The sequence below is a fragment of the Balaenoptera borealis genome (assembly GCF_965194805.1).
Source record: "Balaenoptera borealis genome assembly, chromosome: 11".
Taxonomy (NCBI): domain Eukaryota; kingdom Metazoa; phylum Chordata; class Mammalia; order Artiodactyla; family Balaenopteridae; genus Balaenoptera; species Balaenoptera borealis.
In genome coordinates, this window is record NC_138868.1 from 51965305 (window position 1) to 51989094 (window position 23790).

At 36.1% G+C, this 23790-nt stretch overlaps 1 protein-coding gene and 1 long non-coding RNA gene across 7 annotated transcripts in view; one reads left to right on the forward strand and one right to left on the reverse strand.

The window, feature by feature from the left end:
• FCHSD2 (FCH and double SH3 domains 2) overlaps positions 1 to 23790 on the reverse strand; it is a 310099-nt gene that overhangs the window by 179662 nt on the left and 106647 nt on the right. The window lies entirely within an intron of this gene.
• Positions 7742 to 17516, forward strand: LOC309606187. Its single transcript, XR_014231689.1, has 2 exons — positions 7742 to 14594; positions 14906 to 17516. It is a non-coding gene; the product is annotated as an uncharacterized lncRNA (long non-coding RNA).

Genomic DNA, 23790 nt, shown 5'->3' on the forward strand with positions numbered 1-23790 from the left:
TATAAGAAAGGTCCTAAATAACATTTCATGCTTCTGAAAGCATTCTATACCTAATTGGTTTACCTTTTACATTATGCTTAAAGCTACATCTTATGAATAAAAAGTTTACTTGTATAGAAAATAAAATCTACCACAAGTAATTGGCTAAGGAAGATAAACCCGGTAAAAATTACCGGAGGTAATTTTTTTTTAAATGGTTTTTTTTTTTTTTAAATCACTTCCCCGGCCCACAACATTACTTTACATTACATTACTCTTTAAAACTGATGCATTAGATATAATATTTATATTTACATAAGTATCACTAATATATAATGTTGATTTGATTTCTAATACAGTTTACTCTGGAGCAGTGGTTTCCATAAAAATATACTATCAATATACTCTTTGCAACATCCAATAATATCCCATTCCAACTTTAAAAAAAGCCATCAGTGTTTGATGTAAGACTTGCTTTGTTTCACCTCTCAATAACACTTGCTATATTGCTCTAACAAGTGAAGCAACACAAAGAAAGACACTGTTCAATAGACACTGGGAAATGGACTGATGGCTTAACCTTTTGCCCATTTACCTCAGAAAGCTGAGCAGAAGTGTGCCCCATGGATCTCACACAGGTTATTCTGTATTCATTTTTCCCTGCTAACATACAGAGAAACTAATATTTAAATTTTATAAGGATATGACATCAGATGGCACTTCAAAATTATAGGAAGCCACGTTACATAATATACTATACCTTTTTGTCATGAAATTCCCAACATTATGTAAATGACTTTTAAAAATTAAAGTCCACTGCATAAGTTGGATACTTCTCAAACTGATGTAAATTATACAATGATTATAAATTATACAATGTCTTAACTATTCTAAAATTGCTTTAATAGTAATAGAGAACTTCACATCCCCCCCTTAAGCAAAGTTTTGAAATATTTTTCATTGTCTGGTACAGCATATAATTGAAGTTAGGTAAAAAAAATCAATATATTACTTTAAATTACATAATAAACTGTCTTTACTTACTTTTCTATTCATTTCATGATAAAATGAGGTATTAATCTCATGTTACATATTAAACATGTATTTAGATATTTTTAGACTTTTCCTTTTATCAGAAATAAAGATTAATTTTGTTTAAATTTAATTATGTAAGAAAAAAACAAGTTCTAATGACATATTAAATGACCTATTTGATTTGAGGACGAAACAGAATAAAAAAGAGATGAAATTTAACACTCATTCATGATAAAAACTCTCAAGAAACTCGTAGCAGAAGGAAACTTCCTTAACCTAATAAAGGGTATATACAAAAAGCCTACAGTTAATGGGACTTCCCTGGTGGTCCAGTGGTTAAGTATCTGCCTTCCAGTGCAGGGGATGCAGGTTCAATCCCTGGAGGGGGAACTAAGATCCCACACGCTGCGGGGCAACTGAGCCCGCGTGCTCTGGAGCTGATGTGCCACCACTAGAGACCCCGTGTGCCGCAACTACTGAGCCCGAGTGCTCTGGAGCCTGCCTGCCACTAAGGAGAAGTCCGTAAGCCACAATAAAGAGCCCGCACGCCACAACAAAAGATCTCGCGTGCTGCAAATAAGACCCGATGCAGCCAAATAAATTAATTAAAAAAATAATAAATGATTACATTAAAAAAAAAAGCCTAGAGTTAACATACTTCTAATGGAAAGTGAATGCTTTCCCCCTAAGACTGGGAATAAGGCAAGGATGTCCTCTCTCACCAGTCCTTTACAACATTGTATTTATAGTCCCACTTAGTACAAAAAGGCAAGAAAAAGAAGTAAAAGGCATACAAATTGGAGAGGAAGAAATAAAACTACTTCCATTCACAGATGACATGATTGTCTATGTAAAAAACCCCAAAGAATCTACAAAAAAAAAAACAAAACAAAAACAAAACCAAAAAACCCTCCTGGAACTAATAATTAAGTTTAGCAAGGTTGCAAGATACAAGGTCAACATATAAAACTCAATTGTTCTCCTATGCACCTGTAATGAACAACTGGAATTTGAAACTTTAAAAAAAAATTAGGATAGCATTGGGGGGAAAATGAAATACTCAGGTATAAATCTAACAAAATATTAATATGTGTCAGAACTGTACGTGGAAAACTCCAAAACACTGATGAAAAAAATCCAAGAAATCCTCATGTTAATGGATTAGAAGAGTTCACATTGTTAAGATGTCAATTATTCTGAATTTCATCTATACATTCATTGCAATTCAAATCAAAATTCCAGAAAGCTTTTTTGTAGATATCAAAAGACTGATTTTAAAATGTATATGGAACGGTAAACGTACTAAAATAGCCAAAATAATTCTGAAAAACAAGAACAAACTCAGAGAACTCACATTATGAGTTCAAGGCTAATTACTATACTATAATGTTACAGTGTAGTACTAGCAAAAGAATGGACACATAGCTCAATGGAACAGAAGAGAGCCCCAAAATAGATCCATACAAATATAGTAAATTGATTTTTCACAAAGCACAAAGGCAGTTAGATGGAGAAAGGATAGTCTATATCAATAAATGGTGCAGGAACAATTGGATAACCATATGCCAAAAAATGAACATTAACACTTATAACTTACACAAAAATTAATTCAAAACAGTTCATAGACTTAAATGTAAAGTACATAAGTACAAAACGTGCAGGAGAACACAAAAGAAAATCTCTTTGACCTCTGACAAAGAGTTTCTGCATACAACACCAAAAGCAAGATACATGAAGGAAAAAATGATAAGCTGAACTTTATTAGAATTAAATTCTTTCCTTTAGGAAGGACACTGTTAAGAGAATGAAGAAAAAAAAAAAAAAACAAGCTGCAGACTAGGAAAAACACACACATATCACATATCTGATAAAGGACTTGTATCCAGAATATATACAGAGCTCTTAAAACTCAACAGTAAAGAGAAAACCAACCCAAATTTTAAAATGAGCAAAAGATCTGAACACACACTTCATCAAGAAGATGTAAGGATGGCAAATAAGCATATGAAAAATGCTGAACATCACTTGTCATTATGGAAATGCAGATTAAAACAACAATGAGATACCACTACATACCTATTAGAATAGCTCTTTGAGCTATTCCAAAAAAATACTACACTATCAAATGTTAGTGAGAATGCAGAGCCACAGGACACGCCTGTGCTGGTGGAAATGTAAAATGGTACAACCACTCTGGAAAACAATTTGGAAATTTCTTACAAAATTAAACATAGACTTCCCATATGACTCAGCAATAGCACTCCTAAGTATTTAACCAACTGATGTAAAAACTTATGTCCACACAAAATCCTGCACACAAATGTTTCTAGCAGCTTTATTCATGAAAGTGGAAGCAGCCAAGATGTCCCTCAATAGGTGAACAGTTAAATAAAATATGGTACATCATTAGAACAGAGTACTATTCAGTAATAAAAGCTATTAATTTACACAAGTTTTTTTTTTTTTTTTTTTTGCCCATGCCCCACGGCAGGCAGGATCTTAGTTCCCCAACCAGGGATTGAACCCACACCCCCTGCAGTGGAAGTGAAGAGTCTTAACCACTGAACCACCAGGGAAGTCCTGGATAAATCTTAAATTCATTTTGCCAAGTGGAAAAGAGCCAAATCAAAGAGTTATGTACCTTGTGAAATAAAAGAAAATATTTATGTGTTGGTTTCTGTTCCTGGCACAGAGCTCATAAAACTTCAGTAAATAGAGGTGCTAGGAGAATTTTGTTCTAGCATTTAGTCTTTGACCCCAGTTCATGACACAGAGTTCCTAAGTCCCAATTATTTTCCTGGGTGATAGCAGTGTCTTTTGTTCTAATGAGGTGACTCTTTTGGTGGGCTCCTGGATGAGGGCTGGTCACCAGAAAGACCAAGCCATATTCTTGGAATTTCTAGCCCTGTTTCTTAATCTCCAGAGAGGAGAAAGGGGCTAGACATGGAGTTAATAATTGATCACACCCACATGATGAAGCCTCCATAAAAACCCCAGTAGTATGGGGTACAGAGAGCTTCCAGGTTGGTGAACATGTAGAGGTGGTGGGAGAGTGGCACACCCAGAGAAGGCATGGAAGCCCTACACCCCTTCCTACATACCTGTCCTATGCATCTCTTCCATCTGGCTGTTTCTGAGTTATATCCCCACTTAGAAGACTATTGCAGGAGAGGATTCTGGGAAGATGGCAAAGTAGAAAGCACCAGGATTCTGTTTCCCAACACAGACAACAGATCCAATGACAGAATCTGTCTCACATAACTATTTTGGAACTCTGAAGTCTTTTTCAAGGTTGTAACTTCCAGAGAAAGGCTTGGCTGTTAAACAAAGTTAATTTCAACCAATTTCTGCACTTGGCTCAGCAGCAGTTACCCCCCACCTCCCAGCCCAGTGGCAGGCAGCCATGAACTTGTTCCTGTAGCAGCCTGCATGCAGCTTGCAGGAGACACTGTGGGCAATAGGGGCCCGCCCTCCAAATATCAGGGATCTGTGCTCTGATCACTGATTGCTGCTTCTGATCAAGGATGTGGAGACACAAAGGTGCAGACACAGAGGTAGATGGCCATTGTTGAACCCCTATTCCCCAGTGAAGAAAAGTGAACAAAGGCTAAGGAACCTTTGGGCCACCAACAAGTGGACCAACATATGCACTGTGGGAGTCCTAGAAGGAGAATTGAGAAAGGGACAGTGAAATTATACAAATAATGGTCAAAAACTTCCCCAATTTGACAAAAGACAAGAATATAAACAGCCAAGAAGCACAAAAAATTCTAAGTAGGATGAACTCAGAGACCCACACACACACTGAGACACATTATAATCAATCTGTCAAAAGCTAAAGACAAAAAGAGAATCCTGAAAGCAGCAAGAGAAAAGCAAATAGCCATATACAAGGTATCTTCAATAAGATTATCAGCAGAGTTTTCAACAGAAATGTAGGAGGGCAGAAAACACTGGGTCCATATATTCAAAGTGCTAAAAGAAAAAAAACTGTCAATTGAAAATACTATATGCAGCAAAACTGTCCTTCAAAAGTGAGGGAGATATTAAAATATTCTCAGATAAACAAAAGCTGAGGGAGTTCCTGACTACTAGACCTGCCCTGTAAGAAATGCTCAAGGGAATCCCAAAGGTGAAATGAAAGGACACTAGACAGTAACTTGAAGCAGTATGAAGAAATAAAGATCTCACTAATGGTAAATATATGGGCAACTATAAAAGCTAGTATTATTGTAACAGTGGTCTGTAACTCCACTTTCTGTTTTCTACTTGGTTTAAGAGACTATACATTTCTTTAAAAAATTGTTAGTCTAAAAGCTAGTGTTATTGTAACTTTGTTTTGTAACTCCACATATTGTTTTTTATACAATATGAAACTAATGTATCAAAAAAATTTTAGTTTATGTTTTTGGATACATAATTTAAAAAAACATAATTCTGTCCTATCAATAAATGAAAAGGTTAGGGATGAAGCTGTAAAGGAGCAGAGTTTTTGTGATGCTTCTGAAATTAAGCTGGTGTAAATTCAAATTAGAGTTTTACAATTTTAGAATGTTAAATATAACCACAAAGAATATACGCAAAAGGAAGAAGAAAATTAAAACGTTCCACTATGAAAACTCAACTAAACACAAAAGAGACAATAATGCAAAATGACAAAGAAGTCAGTACATCCTTACTTTAAATGTAAATAGATTAAAGTCTCCAATCGAAAGACAGAGAGATTGGCAGAATAGATTAAAAATCATAATCCAACTATATGCTGTCTACAAGAGACTCTTTAGATCCAAAGAAGACTATTGCAGCAGTATTCTGGCAGAGATGATGAGGGTTTGAACTGTGGTGGAGACACTGGAGATAGAGAGAACCAGACTGATTTATAAAGGTATCTGGCAGGGAAAAACTGACATGATTGGTAATGGTCTAGCTATGGAAGAGATAAGAAGGGAGGAGACAACAAAGATGACCCTTTGGATTTTGGCTTTATACAAATGGACAGATGATGGTATGTCCCTCAGGGATGAATACACTGGTAGGCTATTTAATTGCAGAAAGGGTTGTTGGATTATAATACAAATGATGCTAGGTTTAGCAGAAGTATAAGAGGAGAAGGCACTATCTCTCCTAAAGTGAGAGATGTCAGGAAAACCTGTGTAAACTTAAGTACACTGGAACTGGATCTGAAAGAGCAAATAGGAATTTGAGCAACTGAGAAAGGAAGAGGGCGTTCCAGGGTTTGGCATAACTTAGGTGAAAAAAATTTGTGATGAAAAAATAGTAGGGAAAATGTGGGAGAAGGGTTGGTGGGGTAAATTTTTCACTTCTAAGCATCCAACTTGTTCTTTGAAGCTTACGCTTACACTTATATAGTGAATTCTTCTTTAGCGCTCAGGAATTAACTACTCTCAAAGAAGTTTTCTATGAAGTTATTCCCGTTCTTTAAGAAAAACCCTCCAATGTCTTTCTTTTACTCAATTCAGAGTAAAAGCACCGTTACTACCATTGAGTTTAAAATAGAATCATAAAAACACATTTAAAAAGATGTTTCCTTGGAGAGTTATGTCCTAATAATAATTGGAATAAGTTAATTTACTGTGCTTACACAAAACTCACAGTGTTTCCCTTAATATACAAAAGAGGTATAAAAGTTATCTGACTGAAATATTCTTAGTTCTCCACTGAATGTTGCTATTACAACAGTTTAATAAGAGAAAGTATGTGCAAAAATCCTGTTGGACTTAAACAGAGAGAACATGTTAAATGTCCAGTTTATATAATGCTGTTGCCAATAGGAGTGTATAACTTGGAAGTTTGTTTAGTAAAAGGTATCTTCCTTTTAGGAGGCAAAAGGCCAAATCTACCTGATGTTAAATGCCAGTTATTTAATAATTTTCAAGTTCACTTCAACCATTTCCCCCTGCTCCAGATAGTCTTGTTTATGCCTATAGAGTTCTTCCATTTATTCCCAAAGCAATTTATATGCAAGCTTTAATCAAGAGAAAACCCTACTGACTAAAAGGCTTACCTCTCCCCTATTTCAATAGTTTTTACTTCATCTTCCATTTTTCAGTAGATTGTTTAACCACGAAATGATGGTTATACTTTTATGAATGTTTTTTCTTTCCCCCACATTTTGAGAATTTTTCTTTTCACATTGCTGGAAGCTTTCAGTAAGAAAAACAATAGTTTTTACTGTGTGTTACAGTCATCTTCCAATAAAGATTAATATTATCTGTTGTCAAAAAACAAATTTGGGGGATTTATTTTATAATATTTAAAACATTAACTGGAAAACAAATGATGACACAGATTTTTAGAGCAAAATATACTAATTTTGGCTTATTTAGAATATTAAAGAGTCACTAGACATCATTAAAATTGTGTTCTTATTCCATTCTTAAAATTAAAGTTAGGGGCTTCACTGGTGACGCAGTGGTTGGGAGTCTGCCTGCCAATGCAGGGGACACGGGTTCGAGCCCTGGTCTGGGAAGATCCCACATGCCACGGAGCGGCTGGGCCCGTGAGCCACAATTACTGAGCCTGCGCGTCTGGAGCCTGTGCTCTGCAACAGGAGAGGCCGCGATGGTGAGAGGCCCGCGCACCGCGATGAAGAGTGGTCCCCACTTGCCGCAACTAGAGAAAGCCCTCGCACAGAGACGAAGACTCAACACAGTCATAAACAAATAAATAAAAGAACATGAATTTCTTAAAAAAAAAAAAAAAAATTAAAGTTAGATTTCAAGGCTTGGATTAGCTGATATCTATTTGTAAGCTTCTGACTGAAGGGTTTTATTGAGAGGAAAAACAACCTAGTTGCTGTTGTTTTAAACAATAAGAGAAGTGTTATATTCGTCAGCATGATTGGACTGTCCACTTGATCTCAAAGACAGCTGTAAAAGCAGTTCCTTTTTCAAGCAGAAACTGGAATGTAGCAAATCAGCAAGCAAATAATTTCATGAGCTGGATCCTTAGTTATCTTAAAATAGAGGGGGGCATTCCAGAAGAAACAGACAAAATGTGACTGAACATTCAAGGCAAATGAGAGCCATTCTTCCTCATTTCTCTTGTTGAATGGAAAACATAACTAGTCATTAGAGTTAATATTTGAGTACTTACTATTTGCTCTCAACTAACATTTAAAGCCACCACCTTATGCAGTAGATGCAACGGAAGTTTTAAAAGGCTAAGTAATTTATATAAGATCACGTAGCTAGTTAAGCCTGGGTTCAAAACCAGGTCTTCTTTCAAAGTTTAAAACACTTTCTGAGCACTCAACTCACTCTGATATAACCACAGACTATCTCAAACCACTATATATTTTGGCTAAGGGATGTCTGTAAGTTCTTTAAAGGACAGGGCTATAAAAATCTAGCACAGTTCAGTCTTTGCTCAGTAAATAAATGCTGAACCAAATCATTAACCAGTTTGGTGAACAAATAAACACATACATTTTAAAATTAATAGAGTTTTTTTTTAAGAGCAATTTTTAGGTTTACAGAAAAACTGAGCAAAAAGTAGAGTTCCCATATACTCCCCTGCTCCATAAGACTGTCCTAATATTAACATCTTGCATTAGTGTAATACATGCGTTACAACTGATGAAACAATATATTGACACATTATTAACTGAAGGCCACCGTTTACATTAGGATTCACCGTTTGTGTTGTACAGTTCTATGAGTTTTGACAGATGCACAATGTTATGTATCCACCATTGCATTATAATAATAATAATTTCACTGCTTTAAAACTACCCTGTGCGCCACCTATTCATCTTCCCTTCATCCTCCTCCCTCCCAACCTCTGGCAAACACCAATCTTCTTACCATCTCTATAGTTTTGCCTTTTCCAGAATGTCATATATTTGGAATCATATAGCATTGTAGCCTTTTCAGATCAGCTTCTTCCAGTTTACAAGATGCATTTAAGTGTCTGCTATGTCTTTTGGTGGCTTGATAGCTCAGTTCCTTTTATCACTGACTTCTATTCCATTGTCTAGATATACCACAAGTTGTTTATACATTCACCTATTAAAGGACATCTTATTTGCTACCAAGTTTTGGCAATTATGAACAAAGCTGCTACAGACATTGATGTACAGGTTTTTGTCTGAACTTAAGTTATGAACACATTTGGGCAAATATCAAGATGTGCAACTACTTGATTATGTGATAAGACTGTGCTTAGCTTCCAAAAGTGGCTATACCATTTTCCATTCCCACTAGCAATGGGAATCCATTGCTCCACATCCTAGACAGCATTTGGTGTTGTCATTATTTTGGATTTTAGTCAAACAGGTATGTAGTGGTATCTCACTGACAATTCCCTAATGACATATGATGTTGAACATCTTTCATATGCTTATTTGCCATCTGTGTATCTTTTCTGTTGAAGTGTCTGTTCAGGTCTTTGACCTACTTTTTTTTTTTTTTTAATTTACTTTTGGCTGTGTTGAGTCTTCGTTGCTGCGTGAGGGTTTTCTCTAGTTGTGGCGAGCAGGGGCTACTCTTTGTTGCGGTGCACAGGCTTCTCTTGATGCGGAGCACGGGCTCTAGGCATGCAGACTTCAGTAGTTGTGGCACGTGGGCTCAATAGTTGTGGCTCGCAGGCTCTAGAGCACAAGCTCAGTAGTTGTGGCTCACGGGCTTAGCTGCTCCACAGCATGTGGGATCTTCCCGGACCAGGGCTCGAACCCGTGTCCCGTGCATTGGCAGGCGGATTCTTAACCACTGTGCCACCAGGGAAGTCCCTGACCTTTTTAATTGGGTCATTTATTTATTTATTGTTGAGTTTTAAGATGTATTTGTATAATTTGGATTCAAGTCCTTTATCAGATACATGTTTTGCAGATACTTTCTTTCAGTCTGTCTTTTCATTCTCTTAACAGCGTCTTTCTCAGAGAAGATGTTTTTAATTTAACATCTATATCTTTAACACTGAGTTTTCATTAACTAAGGTTAAGGCATCTTTAGTCTTTAGGAATCAGATTAGTGAAAAAGGAAAAAACTAAGGCTCCAATGTTAGTTCTGACAATGGATTAAGTATGAAAATACGCACAGGTCGTATTTCACTCTAAAGCAGTGTAACTGACTGTGAAGAATTATACATAATCTAACTTTGAACAATAAACATAGAACTCTGAATTGAACTCTTCATAAAATGAGAAAGTTTTAGGCAAATCATTGTTTCATAATTTAGCTGTTTTGAAAGTTTCAGTCACCATCATGCTCTCTTAAAATATGGATAATCTATAATGGTATCTCATTTCTACAAAAATAATTTTTCATCCCTAATGCTTCTAACAATACCAGTAAAGAATAATTTTCACAAATTCAATTAATAAATCTTTGTTACAAAGCAACATGTTATCTTCTGTTTTTTAAATGATCCTTTATCAAGCGAAGGGTTTATTACAGTTATGTACAAAGTGCTATTAAGTAACAGAGAGCAAAAACCACTGGACAGATTTGAGAGAGGCGACAAGCAGAGCCAGGGAAAAGTTTCACAGAAAAAGTCATGTTTGAGCTGGGCCTTGAAGGAGGAAGTATAAAGGACTTCCCAGTGACCAAGGAGAGGGGAAAAGATACGCATAAAAAAAATGTGTCAAGTATAAAAATCGGAAGAAACTGGGGAGTCAGATAATACTGAGTTTAAATCCTGGTTTCATTACTCTCTAGTAGTACAATGCTAAACAAGTCACATCTCCTCTCTAACAGTTAATTTCCTTATTTGTAAAATGGAGGTAAATTCATGACTTACAGGGCATGTAAAGTTTAAGTAAAGCTATTTTAATAAGCATTCAATAAGTGTTAAATTACCCATTGAAATTTAAAGGAGAGAGCAATAATCAGATCTTTATTTTAGAATGATGATCATGGTGCTGATGTGGAAGATTCATTATAAAGAGAAAGAGAAAGCAGGGTGATCCAATTAGGAAGTTATTGTATGTTCTAAGCAGTGGAAAGAGAAAAGAACAAGAGATGCTCCAAAGCAAAACTACGGCCTGGGAACTAACCACATGTTGAAGGGGGAAGAAATTGAAATCAAGATTGATTATCATTAAGAATTTCTTAATACTGATCATAAATTTAAAAATCTAAAAGCTACTCTACCCATTAGGTATGATACAAATACTGTATGATTCCACTTAAATGAGGTAGATTCACACAGACAGAAAATAAAATGGTGGTTTTCAGGAGCTGGAGGGAGGAGGGAATGGACACTTGTTGTTTAATGGATATAGAGCTTTAGTTTTTACAAGATGAAAAAATTCTGGAGACTGTACAACAATGTACACTTAACACTACTGAACTGTATATTTAAAAATGGTTAAGATGACAAGTTTTATGTGTATTTTAACACAGTGAAAAATAACTGTAAAAAAATTTTTTTAATAGAAAAACGTCACACACAAATTAAGCAGAGAGTCTGAGCTTTTCTTTCCATAAAGCACGAGTTCAGTCTTTCATACAATTTCATGTATGGCAGGTACTAAAGTCTCTTCCAACATAGTTGCCTCCTCCAATCAAGGATAGCAACACATCTCTCTCTCTCTCTCTCTCTCTCTCTCTCTCACACACACACACACACACACACACACACACAAATACATAAAGGGAAGGCAGAAGTTTGATAAGAGGTATGTTAAAGGGAAGTTCTGTTTGTTAATTTAAAAATGGAAGAAAAACATAGGCTGAGAGAAGGAGCCAGTGTTAAAAAGAGGGATTGAAAACCAGGAGAAAACGGCTAACAGTTATAAAAATAAGGTTAACATAGCTGGAAAGGGTTAGGGTCAAGATGAAAGGTTGATTAGAAAGATGAACACTCTTTCAAACAAGGAAGGGAGGATAACAAGTATCCAGATAAACTTAAAAGGAGAGGAAGGTAACAAAATTAAGATAATTTACTTTTTTAATTAGCATGAGATCTTTGAAAATGAACTAGTACAGTTTAGAGTAGGGATCCCAAAACTTTTTTGACTGCACCAATCTATCAGTAAAAAAAAAAAAAAGTATATGTATATTTAGTTTTAAATAATACCCCAATGCTTTGTATTTATGTATTACATCGATTATAAAACATAACAAAAACACAGCTTTAAAGGGATGAGATAAATATTCAATAATTAACTTCCCAATTTGATAGTCTCATACGTTATATACCAATAACTACTATCTCAAGACAGTTACCAGTTTAAAGCTCCTCATTATAATAGTGGTTATAAATCCATTATGAAATGGTCTTCCAGGTAATCACAAGTTATTTTTGGCTTGCTTTTTTCAGGTTGTTTGAGCTATCATCATTTTTACATTATACTTAAGCTGATGAAGTATCTTTAAAAGAAGTGTTATCTCTGCTCTTTTCTTGGTGTTTGCTTGTTCTTGCATTATTAGAATTATCTTCAATGAATTTTCGTATTATTCCCAGTGATATTTTAAAGCTATTTGTACAGTTTGTGAGATAGTTTAATTCAGAGCATATCATCAGTAAATCCACTTAGATGAAAACTGCTGTACAGTGCAACATACAAAGGCAAACAGTGAGAGTTTTTAAAGAACCCCTTAATGTGTATATAACCATCTTGTACACTCCCAATGGTATGAACAACCTATTCTAGAGATCACTGATTTATATCATGGGCTTTGGTCTCAGATTTGACATGTATCATACATGTGAACTCCGGCAAATTACTTGATCTCAGCTTCAGTCTCATCATCTGTAAAATCAGGTAGGTGAATACACACTTCAGTAAGTGAATAGCTAAACAAATTGCAGCACATCCAGACAACGGAATATTATTGAGCACTAAAAAGAAATGAGCTATCAAGTCAAGAAAAGACATGGAGGAACCTTAAACGGATATCACCATGGGAAAGAAGCCAATCTGAAAGGCTACATACTGTGTGATTCCAACTATATGACATTCTGGAAAAAGGAAAACTATGGAGACAGTAAAAAGATCAGTGGTTTCCAGGGGTTAGGAGGGAAGGAAGGGAAAATAGGTGGAGCACAGATGATTTTTAGGGCACTGAAACTATTCTGTGTGATAGTATGATGCTGGATACATGTCATTATACATTTGTCAAAATCCATAGACTGTGTAACATGAAGAATGTAAACTATGGACTTTGGGTGATGATGATGTCTCAATGGAGGTTCACTGGCTGTAACAAATGTACCACTCTTGTGTGGGATGTTGATAGTAGGGGGAGGCTGTACATGTGTAGGAGCAGAGGGTATACGGGAACTCTGAACTTAACTGCTCAAAATTACTGTGAACCTAAAATTGCTAAAAATTAAAGTCTATTAAAAAATTAAGCATACCATCTACCTCAAAAAATAGATTGTTGCAATAATCAAATGAAATAGCACATAAAAAGTACCTGATGTGTATACTACAGGTACTCAATAATGTCTCTTAGCAGTATTCAACCTTTCATTCATTCAATAAATATTTAATGAGAACTAAGAGAAGTGACGGTTGTCACAACCACATAAATTTTGTCCTCAAATAACTCTGGCAAGTAATTTTTAAAAAAATGCTTACTAATGCACTGATCACTTCTCTGACATTGAGACTTTTCTTATATAGTATAATTATAGGGTCAATCAGTTACAAGTTAATTCTAACATGAAAATTTAATTCAGTTGGTCATTATGTACAAGAAATATCAACATTATGCCACATGTAAGTTTAAAAAAAAGAAAAACAAAAATTTCCCATCACAGGCTGAATATAGATGATTAATAAAATTAGTCAACATAGCAATGTGTGCATTATTAGGACAGAAGCTTCCTAAATGAGTTATGGGGTTCATTATCAAGGAAAATGAAGGAAGTAGGACTGGTTAGCATTTCAAGACCTTAGATATTTCTTCTTCTTTGGTGACTTTAAATGTTTAATTAATTATTCCTGGAAAACATTAGACAACACTTAAGTTATAATTTATAGAAGAATGAATACAAATCATTTTGAAGTATCTTTTTAAATTCCCACATCCCTAATTAATATTCATGACGATAATTTCACAAAGCAGTTACAAAACTATGCCAGAGGTGGCATGGAAATATATAGTTGTGCCAGTGGAAGAGGCAGGAAATTTCTCTCTCCCCCAAATGGAAGATTTAAGTTCAACACAAACATTTCCTAAAGGTTTCATAATATTTTAATCAAATTATTCATTACTCAGAAATAACACTATGAAGAAATAGATAATCATGTTGCACAAAGGCCGAGTTCATTTGTTCTCGACAGGTGGCCAGACTGCAGCTCTGTGTCAGCAGCCCAAACCCGCCCACAATAGCCCTAAAGACGATTATGCAAATGCCAGCCAACCCAGCTATTTTCCCAGGAACAGGAGAAGGGCTCCTAGTAGAAGCTATAATTGTTCCGCAGTCATGTGGAAAAACAAGCAGGTTTTTTTTTGCTGGAGGCAGAGTGCTTTCACTAAGGGTACCACCACAATATGCATGAGATATAAAAACACACACACACACAAACACACTTCGTGAAAAGACATGGAAGAGCCTTAAGTGCATATTACTAAGGGAAAGAAGCCAATCTGAAAAGGCTACATACTGTATGTATGGGGCGGGGGGCGCAATTGGGAGGGTTGTATATATCTGTTTGTGTTTGATGTCTGTTTCTCAGATGGCATACACAGCTTATTCCATCCTCTTCTCCAACCTCTCCTTGCTGAACAGCTCTGCCTTCTTATTAATACCAAATCTCCTCTGTTGGTTACACCTTCCCTTATCAGTAAGATATATACAGAAATGTATTAACTTTTGACCACTGCATCTTATAGGTATGAGATAAATATTGTCTGGCAAAGCTGAATAAGAACTATTCTTACTCCATATACTTAAAGTATTTTTCTTTTTCATCCAGGGGCATAATGAAACAGGCTGAAGACAGAAACCCATCAGATCTGAAATACAACACTGACAAGGGAACACTGTTCCCTAGCATTTATTAACTAACGCTATGTTATCAAAATTTGGGGGGGGTTTGCTTTTTATTTTAAATAAAGTCATCAGATTCCTTAGTTTCTAAATGAGTGTTTTAAAGTTGCCTGCTCTGACACCTGATCTTACAATTATCTCTGGAATTAATGTTATTTCAAATATTACTGCTGTTGAATTTTTTATTCTACAGGATTCAAAACAGTATTTTTTTTAACATCTCTTGCCCTACTCATTCCTCAATTCCCTCCTGCGTAAGACAAAGGGACATTACCTGTTTTATTCAGTAAAAGGCATAAGATGGTCCTACTTTATCTACATGGAACTCAACAGTTTCTAGAACTCATGTTATGCTAGAAAATGTGACCAAGTCCTTCTGCCCTAAATTCATTTAAGGGAGGATTTTTCTCAAATGCTTGAAAACAGAGATTATGATATTCTTCATAGATGTCAAATATATTATTTTAAAATAAGACATTATAAAATTTTTAATGTTTAATTAAGAATATGGGGGTAGGGACAAATTAAGGGTATGTGATTAACAGATACAAACTACTGCATATAAAATAAACTACAATGTCCTATTGTATAGCACAGGGAACTCTATTCAATATCCTGTGATAAACCATAACAAAAAAGAATATGAAAAAGAATATACATATATAACTGAATCACTCTGCTATACACCAGAAACTAACACAACATTACTAAAATGTAAACCAACTATACTTCAATAATAAATAAATAAATAAATAGATAGATAGATAAGTAAAATAGATAAACAACAAGGATATACTGCACAGCACAGGGAATTATACCCATTACCTTGTAATAACCTATAATGGAATATACTATGCAAAAATACTGAATCACTGTGCTGTACATCTGAAACTAACACAATATTGTAAATCAACTGTACTTCAATAAAAAGAAAATACATGTACTGTTAAGATTAAACCAACCATAAGTAGATAACTTCTTTAACCTCAGTAGTGTTACTAATATAAGATTTAGTTAATATAAACTCTACTGTCAGGCTTCCCTGGTGGTGCAGTGGTTAAGAATCCGCCTGCCAATGCAGGGGACACAGGTTCGAGCCCTGATCTGGGAAGATCCCACATGCCGCGGAGCAACTAAGCCCATGCGCCACAAGTACTGAGCCTGCACTCTAGAGCCCGCGAGCCACAACTACTGAAGCCCGTGCACCTAGAGCCTGTGCTCTGCAGCAAGAGAAGCCACCGCAATGAGAAGCCCGTGCACCGCAACGAAGAGTAGCCCCCGCTCACCGCAACTAGAGAAAGCCCGCGCGCAGCAACAAAGACCCAACACAGCCACAAATAAATAAGTAAAATAAATAAATTTTAAAAAATATATTAAACTCTGTCCATGAAACAAGTTAACATTCAAAACTCTTTTAAAAATGATTTAGCTCCAGCTTCGAAATGATCCAGTTTTCTTCTAGTAAACCTTCGCAAAGTATTTTACTTGTCTCTTACAGCACTTATCATATCCTTACTTTAATTCATTCATTCATTCATTTATTCATCCATTCATTCCTTGACCCTAAATTTAAACAGATAAGCCACAGTTTCTACTCTCAAGGAACTGACACTCTAGTGAGGGAAATATCTGATTCTTTAAAAATGTTTTCAAGGGCTTCCCTGGTGGCGCAGTGGTTGAGAATCTGCCTGCCAATGCAGGGGACACGGGTTCGAGCCCTGGTCTGGGAAGATCCCACATGCCACGGAGCAACTGGGCCCGTGAGCCACAATTACCGAGCCTGCGCGTCTGGAGCCTGTGCTCCGCAACAAGAGAGGCCGCGATGGTGAGAGGCCCGCGCACCGTGATGAAGAGTGGTCCCCACTTGCCGCAACTAGAGAAAGCCCTCGCACAGAAACGAAGACTCAACACAGTCATAAATAAATAAATAAATAAATAAAAGAACGTGAATTTCTTTAAAAAAAAAAAAAGCAAACTGGGCTATTCATTTCAGTAACAGTCAAGTGGTCTTAGTTTGAAAAAAAAAAAAAATGTTTTCAATACATTCTGATGTAGGTATAGAGTAGACACCCAAGTTAAGTATGGCAGACTCTATTTACTATTCAAAAATATTCCCTACCACTCTACTAGGATGGCTAAAGTTAAAAACAAACAAACAAACAAAAATAGTTAATACCAAGTGTTAGTGAGAATGTGGAGAAATTGGAACCCTCGTACATTACTAGTAAAATGTAAAATAGTGCAGCCACTTCGGAAGACAGTTTGGCAGTTCCTAAAAATGTTAAACACAGAGTTACCAAATGGCCCATCAATTCCATCCCTAACTGTATACTCAAGAGAACTGAAAACATATTTCACTTAAAAACTTGTACATGAATGTTCATAGCAGCCTTTTTCATAACAGTCCAAAAATGAAAACAATCCAAATGTCCTCAACAGATGAATGGATAAATAAAATGTGATATATCCATAGCTATATCCATTCAATGGGTTATTACTTATCAATAAAAAGGAATAAAGTACTGATACATGTACAACGTGAATGAACCATGAAAACAGTATGTTAGGCAAAAGAAGCCTGTTACAAAATACCACATATTATACAATTCTATTTATATAAAATGTCTGGAATAGGCAAATCCATAAAGATAGAAAGTAAACTGGTGGCTGCCAAGGGCTGGAGAGACTGATGGGGAAACAGGGAGTGACTGCTAATGAGTACAGGGCTCCTTTTTGGGGTGATAAAAATGTTCAAAAATTGTTTGTGGTGATGGTTGCACAACTCTGAATATACCAAACACCACTGAACTGTACACTTTAAAAGGGTGAATTGTATAGTATGTGAATTATATCTCAATAAGGCTGTTATTAAACAAATATATACAGGGGGATGGTTTTCCCCCTGCCTCTAAGAAAGTACTACACTTTCCCATCCCAATGACATCAGGCTTGGCCATGTGACTGCCTTGGCTGATGAAATGTGAGTAGAAATGATGCATTACACTTCCTCCAAGCAGAAGCTTTAAGAATTAGGACACGGTTTGCCATACCCTCTTTTCCATTTACAAATATTCCAGATAGAGGCTATCTCATCAGACTGAATCCCAGAATGAAGATGTGACAATGTGGGAGTGAGCTATAGCCAACTTGCAACAGATTTATAAAGTAAGCAAAATATAAACCTTTGTTATTATAAGCCACTTAGATTTTAGGTTGGTTTGCCACCACAGAGTCTTGCCTAAAGTGTATATTATAGCTTTTATGTATTATGGTAATATGAAACCATAATAATAAGATATTTTAAAATATTATTTATTTTACCTTATCTTTTTATTTTCAATTTTGTGCATGCTTACAATATGCATAATGTATTAGGACAGGGTAGACATTTAAAAAGTTTGGAAACCATTTCCCTTGACTGCTGAGGACCTATACCTAATCTATTATTCTCTCAGACTCCTGGCATAAATTGCCCAGTGTCGTTCTGTTTCTGACAGTGGCACCAACGGGTACAGGGGCTTAATAAATATGCATCAACTGAAAAAATATCCTTCCAGGTGTCAAAAACAATACATTAGGATCAGGTCAGGAACATAAAATTCAAACTAATAGGCTAGTTATGAGTAGCATTAAATAAACCAAGAGGCTAAGCAGCAACCAGGCCAGGGAGATGTCTACACAGAAGAAAACAATTAGTACAGGTTCCCTCCATAATTTGCACAAAGATTAATTAATAACCAGAATGGTTAAAATTAAAAAGACCCAAAATATCAAGAGGTGGCAAAGATATGGAACAACTGGAACACCCATATGCTGCTGGTGGGAGTGCAAATTGTATAACAACTCTGAAAAACTGTTTGGCCATATCTACTAACGGTAAAGAGATGCATACCCTACGACCCAGTAATTCCTCTCCTAGGTATATACCCAACAAAAATGTATACAAATTTTCATTTTGCCATAAACTGGAAACAAACCAAGGATCTATCAACAGAAAAGATAAATGAATTGTGGTAATTTATATAATGGAATACTTCTCATCAATGAGAATAAATGAAACTTACTTGTAGTACACAGTACATAAGAATCTTACAAATATAATGTTGACCTAAAGAAGCCAAACCAAAGAGTACTTACTGTATGATTCCACTTAAATAAGTTCACAAACAAGCAAAACAAACCTAGCTGTTAAAATCAAGTTAGTAATTACCTTTTGAGAGGGGTTAGTGATAGGAATGAGCAAAAGGAGGCTTCAGGAGGGCTAAAATTTTCTACTTCTTCATCCGGGTAGTGGCTGACTAAGGTTACATCAGCTTCACACTCATGATTGTGCAAATATATATGTATACAGATTTCAAAAAAAATAATGTTTAAAAAATAAACACACTTCTAAATAACCAATTGATCCAAGGAAAAATCACAATGGAAGACAAAAAAGACTTTCAACTGGCATATAAAAAGTCTACAGCAAGCATTATACTTAATGATGAAAGATTAAAAGGTCTTCTTTTGAGACCAGGAACAAGACAAGGATGCTGCAATTCCCACCTTCCTTCAACACTGGGGGCCACTGTCAGTAAGATAAAGCTAGAAAAAGAAATCAAAATTACAGGCAGTCCTCATTCTGCATGGTTCCAACACACATAAATTTCAGTTACTGCAGTTTAGATTACCACTCCCCCAACAACACGGTTTGAATTTTAGTTACCATGGTACATTAAACGTGAGTAACTATATAAAGTACAGGTTTCGCTGCTAGCTCTTTGGACCACAAATCACTGCAAATAACAGATGCATATCAAGATCAGTGACTTCTTTGAAAGTATGTCAGTGATTGATCACTGTGCATCTGTTATCCAGTTCACACACAGTAAAGATGTAACTATGTTGCCTCTTTGTCTTACAGTGATAAAGCCACATGACACTTTATAAAAATGTATAATCAAAAGAAGGAATTAGCTAACAAAGATGAAAGTGCAGCAAAGAAATAAAAAGTGTTAATGCTGGAAGTGAAATTCTAACCAGATGTCAAAGAGTTACACAAGAAATGGCTGACTGTGGGAATGTTGATACTGCTGCCATTTTAAAAGAGATTCTAGATATGCAGTCAGAGGGAAAAGGGGAACATACTGATATAAAATGAAGAAAGCGAGTGTGAAGAAAAGAATGGAGCTAACCCAGAGGAATGCTGCCGACAAAAAAATTTCACATTACAGGAACTCTCAGAGAGACTTCATGACACTGAAGCTTCAAAGGACAAATGCTGGAAGCTAATTCAAATACAAAAAAGAGCATAACAATTCACCAAGGCATATGACAAGAAAAAAGGCAATCACTGATCCTTGGGTGGCGCTCCCAGTTTCTGGTTCTACGTGTAAGAAGCTTGTAAGTCACCCACTCTGTCCTAACATCAAGTAAAAAGCTAAAGAGACTGAAAAGTCAACAGCTCTTTAGATTCTTTTCCCATGTAGGTCATTACAGAGTATTAAGTAGAGCTCCCTGTGCTACACAGTAGGTCCTTATTAGTCATCTATTTTATATACAGTATTGTCTATGTGTCAATCCCATCTCCCATTTATACCTCCCCCCTTTCCCCCCTGGTAACTATAAGATTGTTTTGTACATCTGTAACTCTTTCTGTTTTGTAAATAAGTTCATTTGTACCATTTTTTAAGATTCTACATGTAAGTGATATCATACAATATTTGTCCTTCTCTGTCTGACTTACTTCACTCAGTATGACAATCTCCAGGTCCATCCATGTTGCTGCAAATGGCATTACTTCATTCTTTTTTATGGCTGAGTAATAATCCATTGTATATATGTACCACATTTCTTTAGCCATTCCTCTGTCGATGGACATTTAGGCTGCTTCCATGTTCTGGCTATTGTAAATAGTGTTGCAATGAACATTGGGGTGCATGTATCTTTTCGAATTATAGTTTTCTCCGGGTATATGCCCAGGAGTGGGCTTGCTGGTTCATATGGTAGCACTACTTTTAGTTTTTTAAGTAACCTCCATACTGTTCTCCATAGTGGCTGTACCAATTTACATTCCCACCAACAGTGTAGAAGGGTCAAACTGAGAATTTAAAACAACAACAACTATTTAAAACAACTATGATTAATATGTCATGGGCTCTAATGGATAAAGTAGATAGCAGGCAAGAACAAGTGGGTATCGTAAGTAAAAAGATGGAAATCTTAAGAAACAAATAAACAAAAATGCCAGAGATTAAAAAACACTGTAACAGAAATGAAGAATGCTTTGATGGGCTTACTTGCAGACCACACATGGCTGAGTAAAGAATCTCTGAGCTTGAGGATATATCAGACAAAAAGGGGAAAACTGAAAAGCAAAGAGAACAAAGACAAAAAAAACAGAACAGAATATACAAGGACTGTGGGATAACTACAAAAGATGTAACATATGCATAATGGAAATGACAGAAGGAAAAGAAAGAGAGAAAGAAACAGAAGAAATATTTGAAACAATAATGACTGAGAATTTCCCCAAATCAATGTTAGAACCAAACCACAGATCCAGGAAGCCCAGAGAACAGCAAGCAGGATAAATAACAGAAAAACTATACCTAGTCATATCATTTTCAAGCTACAGGAAATGAAAGATAAAGAAAAAAATCCTGAAAGAAGTCAAAGGAAAGAAATATTTAACCTACAGAGGGATGAAGGTAAGAATCAAACCAATTTCTCCTCAGAAATCACACAAGCAAGAAGAGTGAAGTATTTAAAGTGTTGAGAGAAAAAAAAAGTCAACCTAGAATTCTATAATCTGCAACATTATCCTTCAAAAGTGAAGGAGAAATAAAGACTTTCTCTGACAAACAAAAGTATAGGGAATTTGTTGCCAGTAGATCTGCCTTGCTAGAAATGTTAAAAGAAGGTCTTTAGAGAGAAGGAAAATGATGTAGGTCACAAACTCAGATCTACATAAAGAAAGGAAGACCATCAAAGCAGGAATAAATAAAGGTAAAATAAAATCTTTTATTTTTCTTATTCTTAATTGACCTAACAGATAACGTTTTGTTCAAAATAATAATAGCAACCATGTATTCTATTATGCATACTTATGTATATATCTTATATATATGTATATATATTAAGTATGCTTTTATAGAAGTGAAGTGAATGACAGCAATGGCGGGGAGGAATTAGAATTATTTTGTTATTATAAGGTACTCACATTACCCATTAAGTGGTATAATGGTTTTTGGAAGCAGACTTAGATTTGGTTATAAATGTATACTGCAAACTCTAGGGCAAACACTAAAAAACTTTAAAAAGAGGAATATAACTAATATCCTAAGAAAGGAGAGAAAATAGAATAATGTAAAAGGGTCAATCAACACCACAAAAGGCAGAAAAAAGTGGAAGACTAAAAAGGGAACAAAGAACAAGGGCAACAAATAGAAAAGAGTAACTAATATAGTAGACATAAATTTGACCATATCAATATCAATATTCACCTTGAACATTAATGGTTTAAATGCATCAAATAAAAGACAGAGACTGTCAAAGTAGATCAATAAATAAGATCCAACAATATGTTGTGTACAAGAAACCCACTTTAGATACAAAGACACTTACAGATTAAAAGTAAATGGATGGAAGAACACCAGAATCACAACTAACTGCTGAACAATCATCGACAGAAAGACACTGGAACTCACCAAAAAAGATACCCTACAACCAAAGACAAAGGAGAAGCCACAATGAGATGGTAGGAGGGGTGCAATCACAATAAAATCAAATCCCATAACTGCTGGGTGGGTGACTCACAAACTGGAGAACACTTATACCACAAAAGTCCACCCACTGGAGTGAAGGTTCTGAGCCCCACGTCAGGCTTCCCAATCTGGGGGTCTGGCAACGGGAGGAGGAATTCTTAGAGAATCAGACTTTGAAGGCTAGTGGGATTTGACTGCAGGACTTCGAAAGAACTGGAGGAAACAGAGACTCCACTCTTGGAGGGCACACACAAAGTAGTGTGCTCATCAGGACCCAGGGGAAGGAGCAGTGACCCCAGGGGAGGCTGAACCAGACGTACCTGCTAGTGTTGGAGGGTCTCCTGCAGAGGCGGGGGGTGGCTGTGTGTCACCGTGAGGACAAGGACACTGGCAGCAGAAGTTCTGGGAAGTAATCCTTGGCATGAGCACTCCCAGAGTCTGACATTAGCCCCACCAAAGAGCCTGGGTAGGCTCCAGTGTTGGGTTGACTCAGGCCAAACAACCAACAAGGAGGGAACCCAGTGCCACCCATCAACAGACAAGTGGATTAAAGTTTTACTGAGCTCTGCCCACCAAATCATCAGCCAGCTCTACCCACCACCAGTCCCTCCCATCAGGAAACTTGCACAAGCCTCTTAGATAGCCTCATCCACCAGAGGGTAGACAGCAGAAGCAAGAAGAACTACAATCCTGCAGCCTGTGGAACAAAAACCACATTCACAGAAAGATAGACAAGATGAAAAGGCACAGGGCTATGTACCACATGAAGGAACAAGATAAAACCCCAGAAAAACAACTAAACGAAGTGGAGATAGGCAACCTTCCAGAAAAAGAATTCAGAATAACGATAGTGAAGATGATCCAGGATCTCGGAATAAGAATGGAGGCAAAGATAGAGAAGATGCAAGAAATGTTTAACAGAGATCTAGAAGAATTAAAGAACAAACAAACAGAGATGAACACCACAATAACTGAAATGAAAACTACACTAGAAGGAATCAACAGCAGAATAACTGAGGCAGAAGAATGGATAAGTGACCTGGAAGACAGAATGGTGGAATTC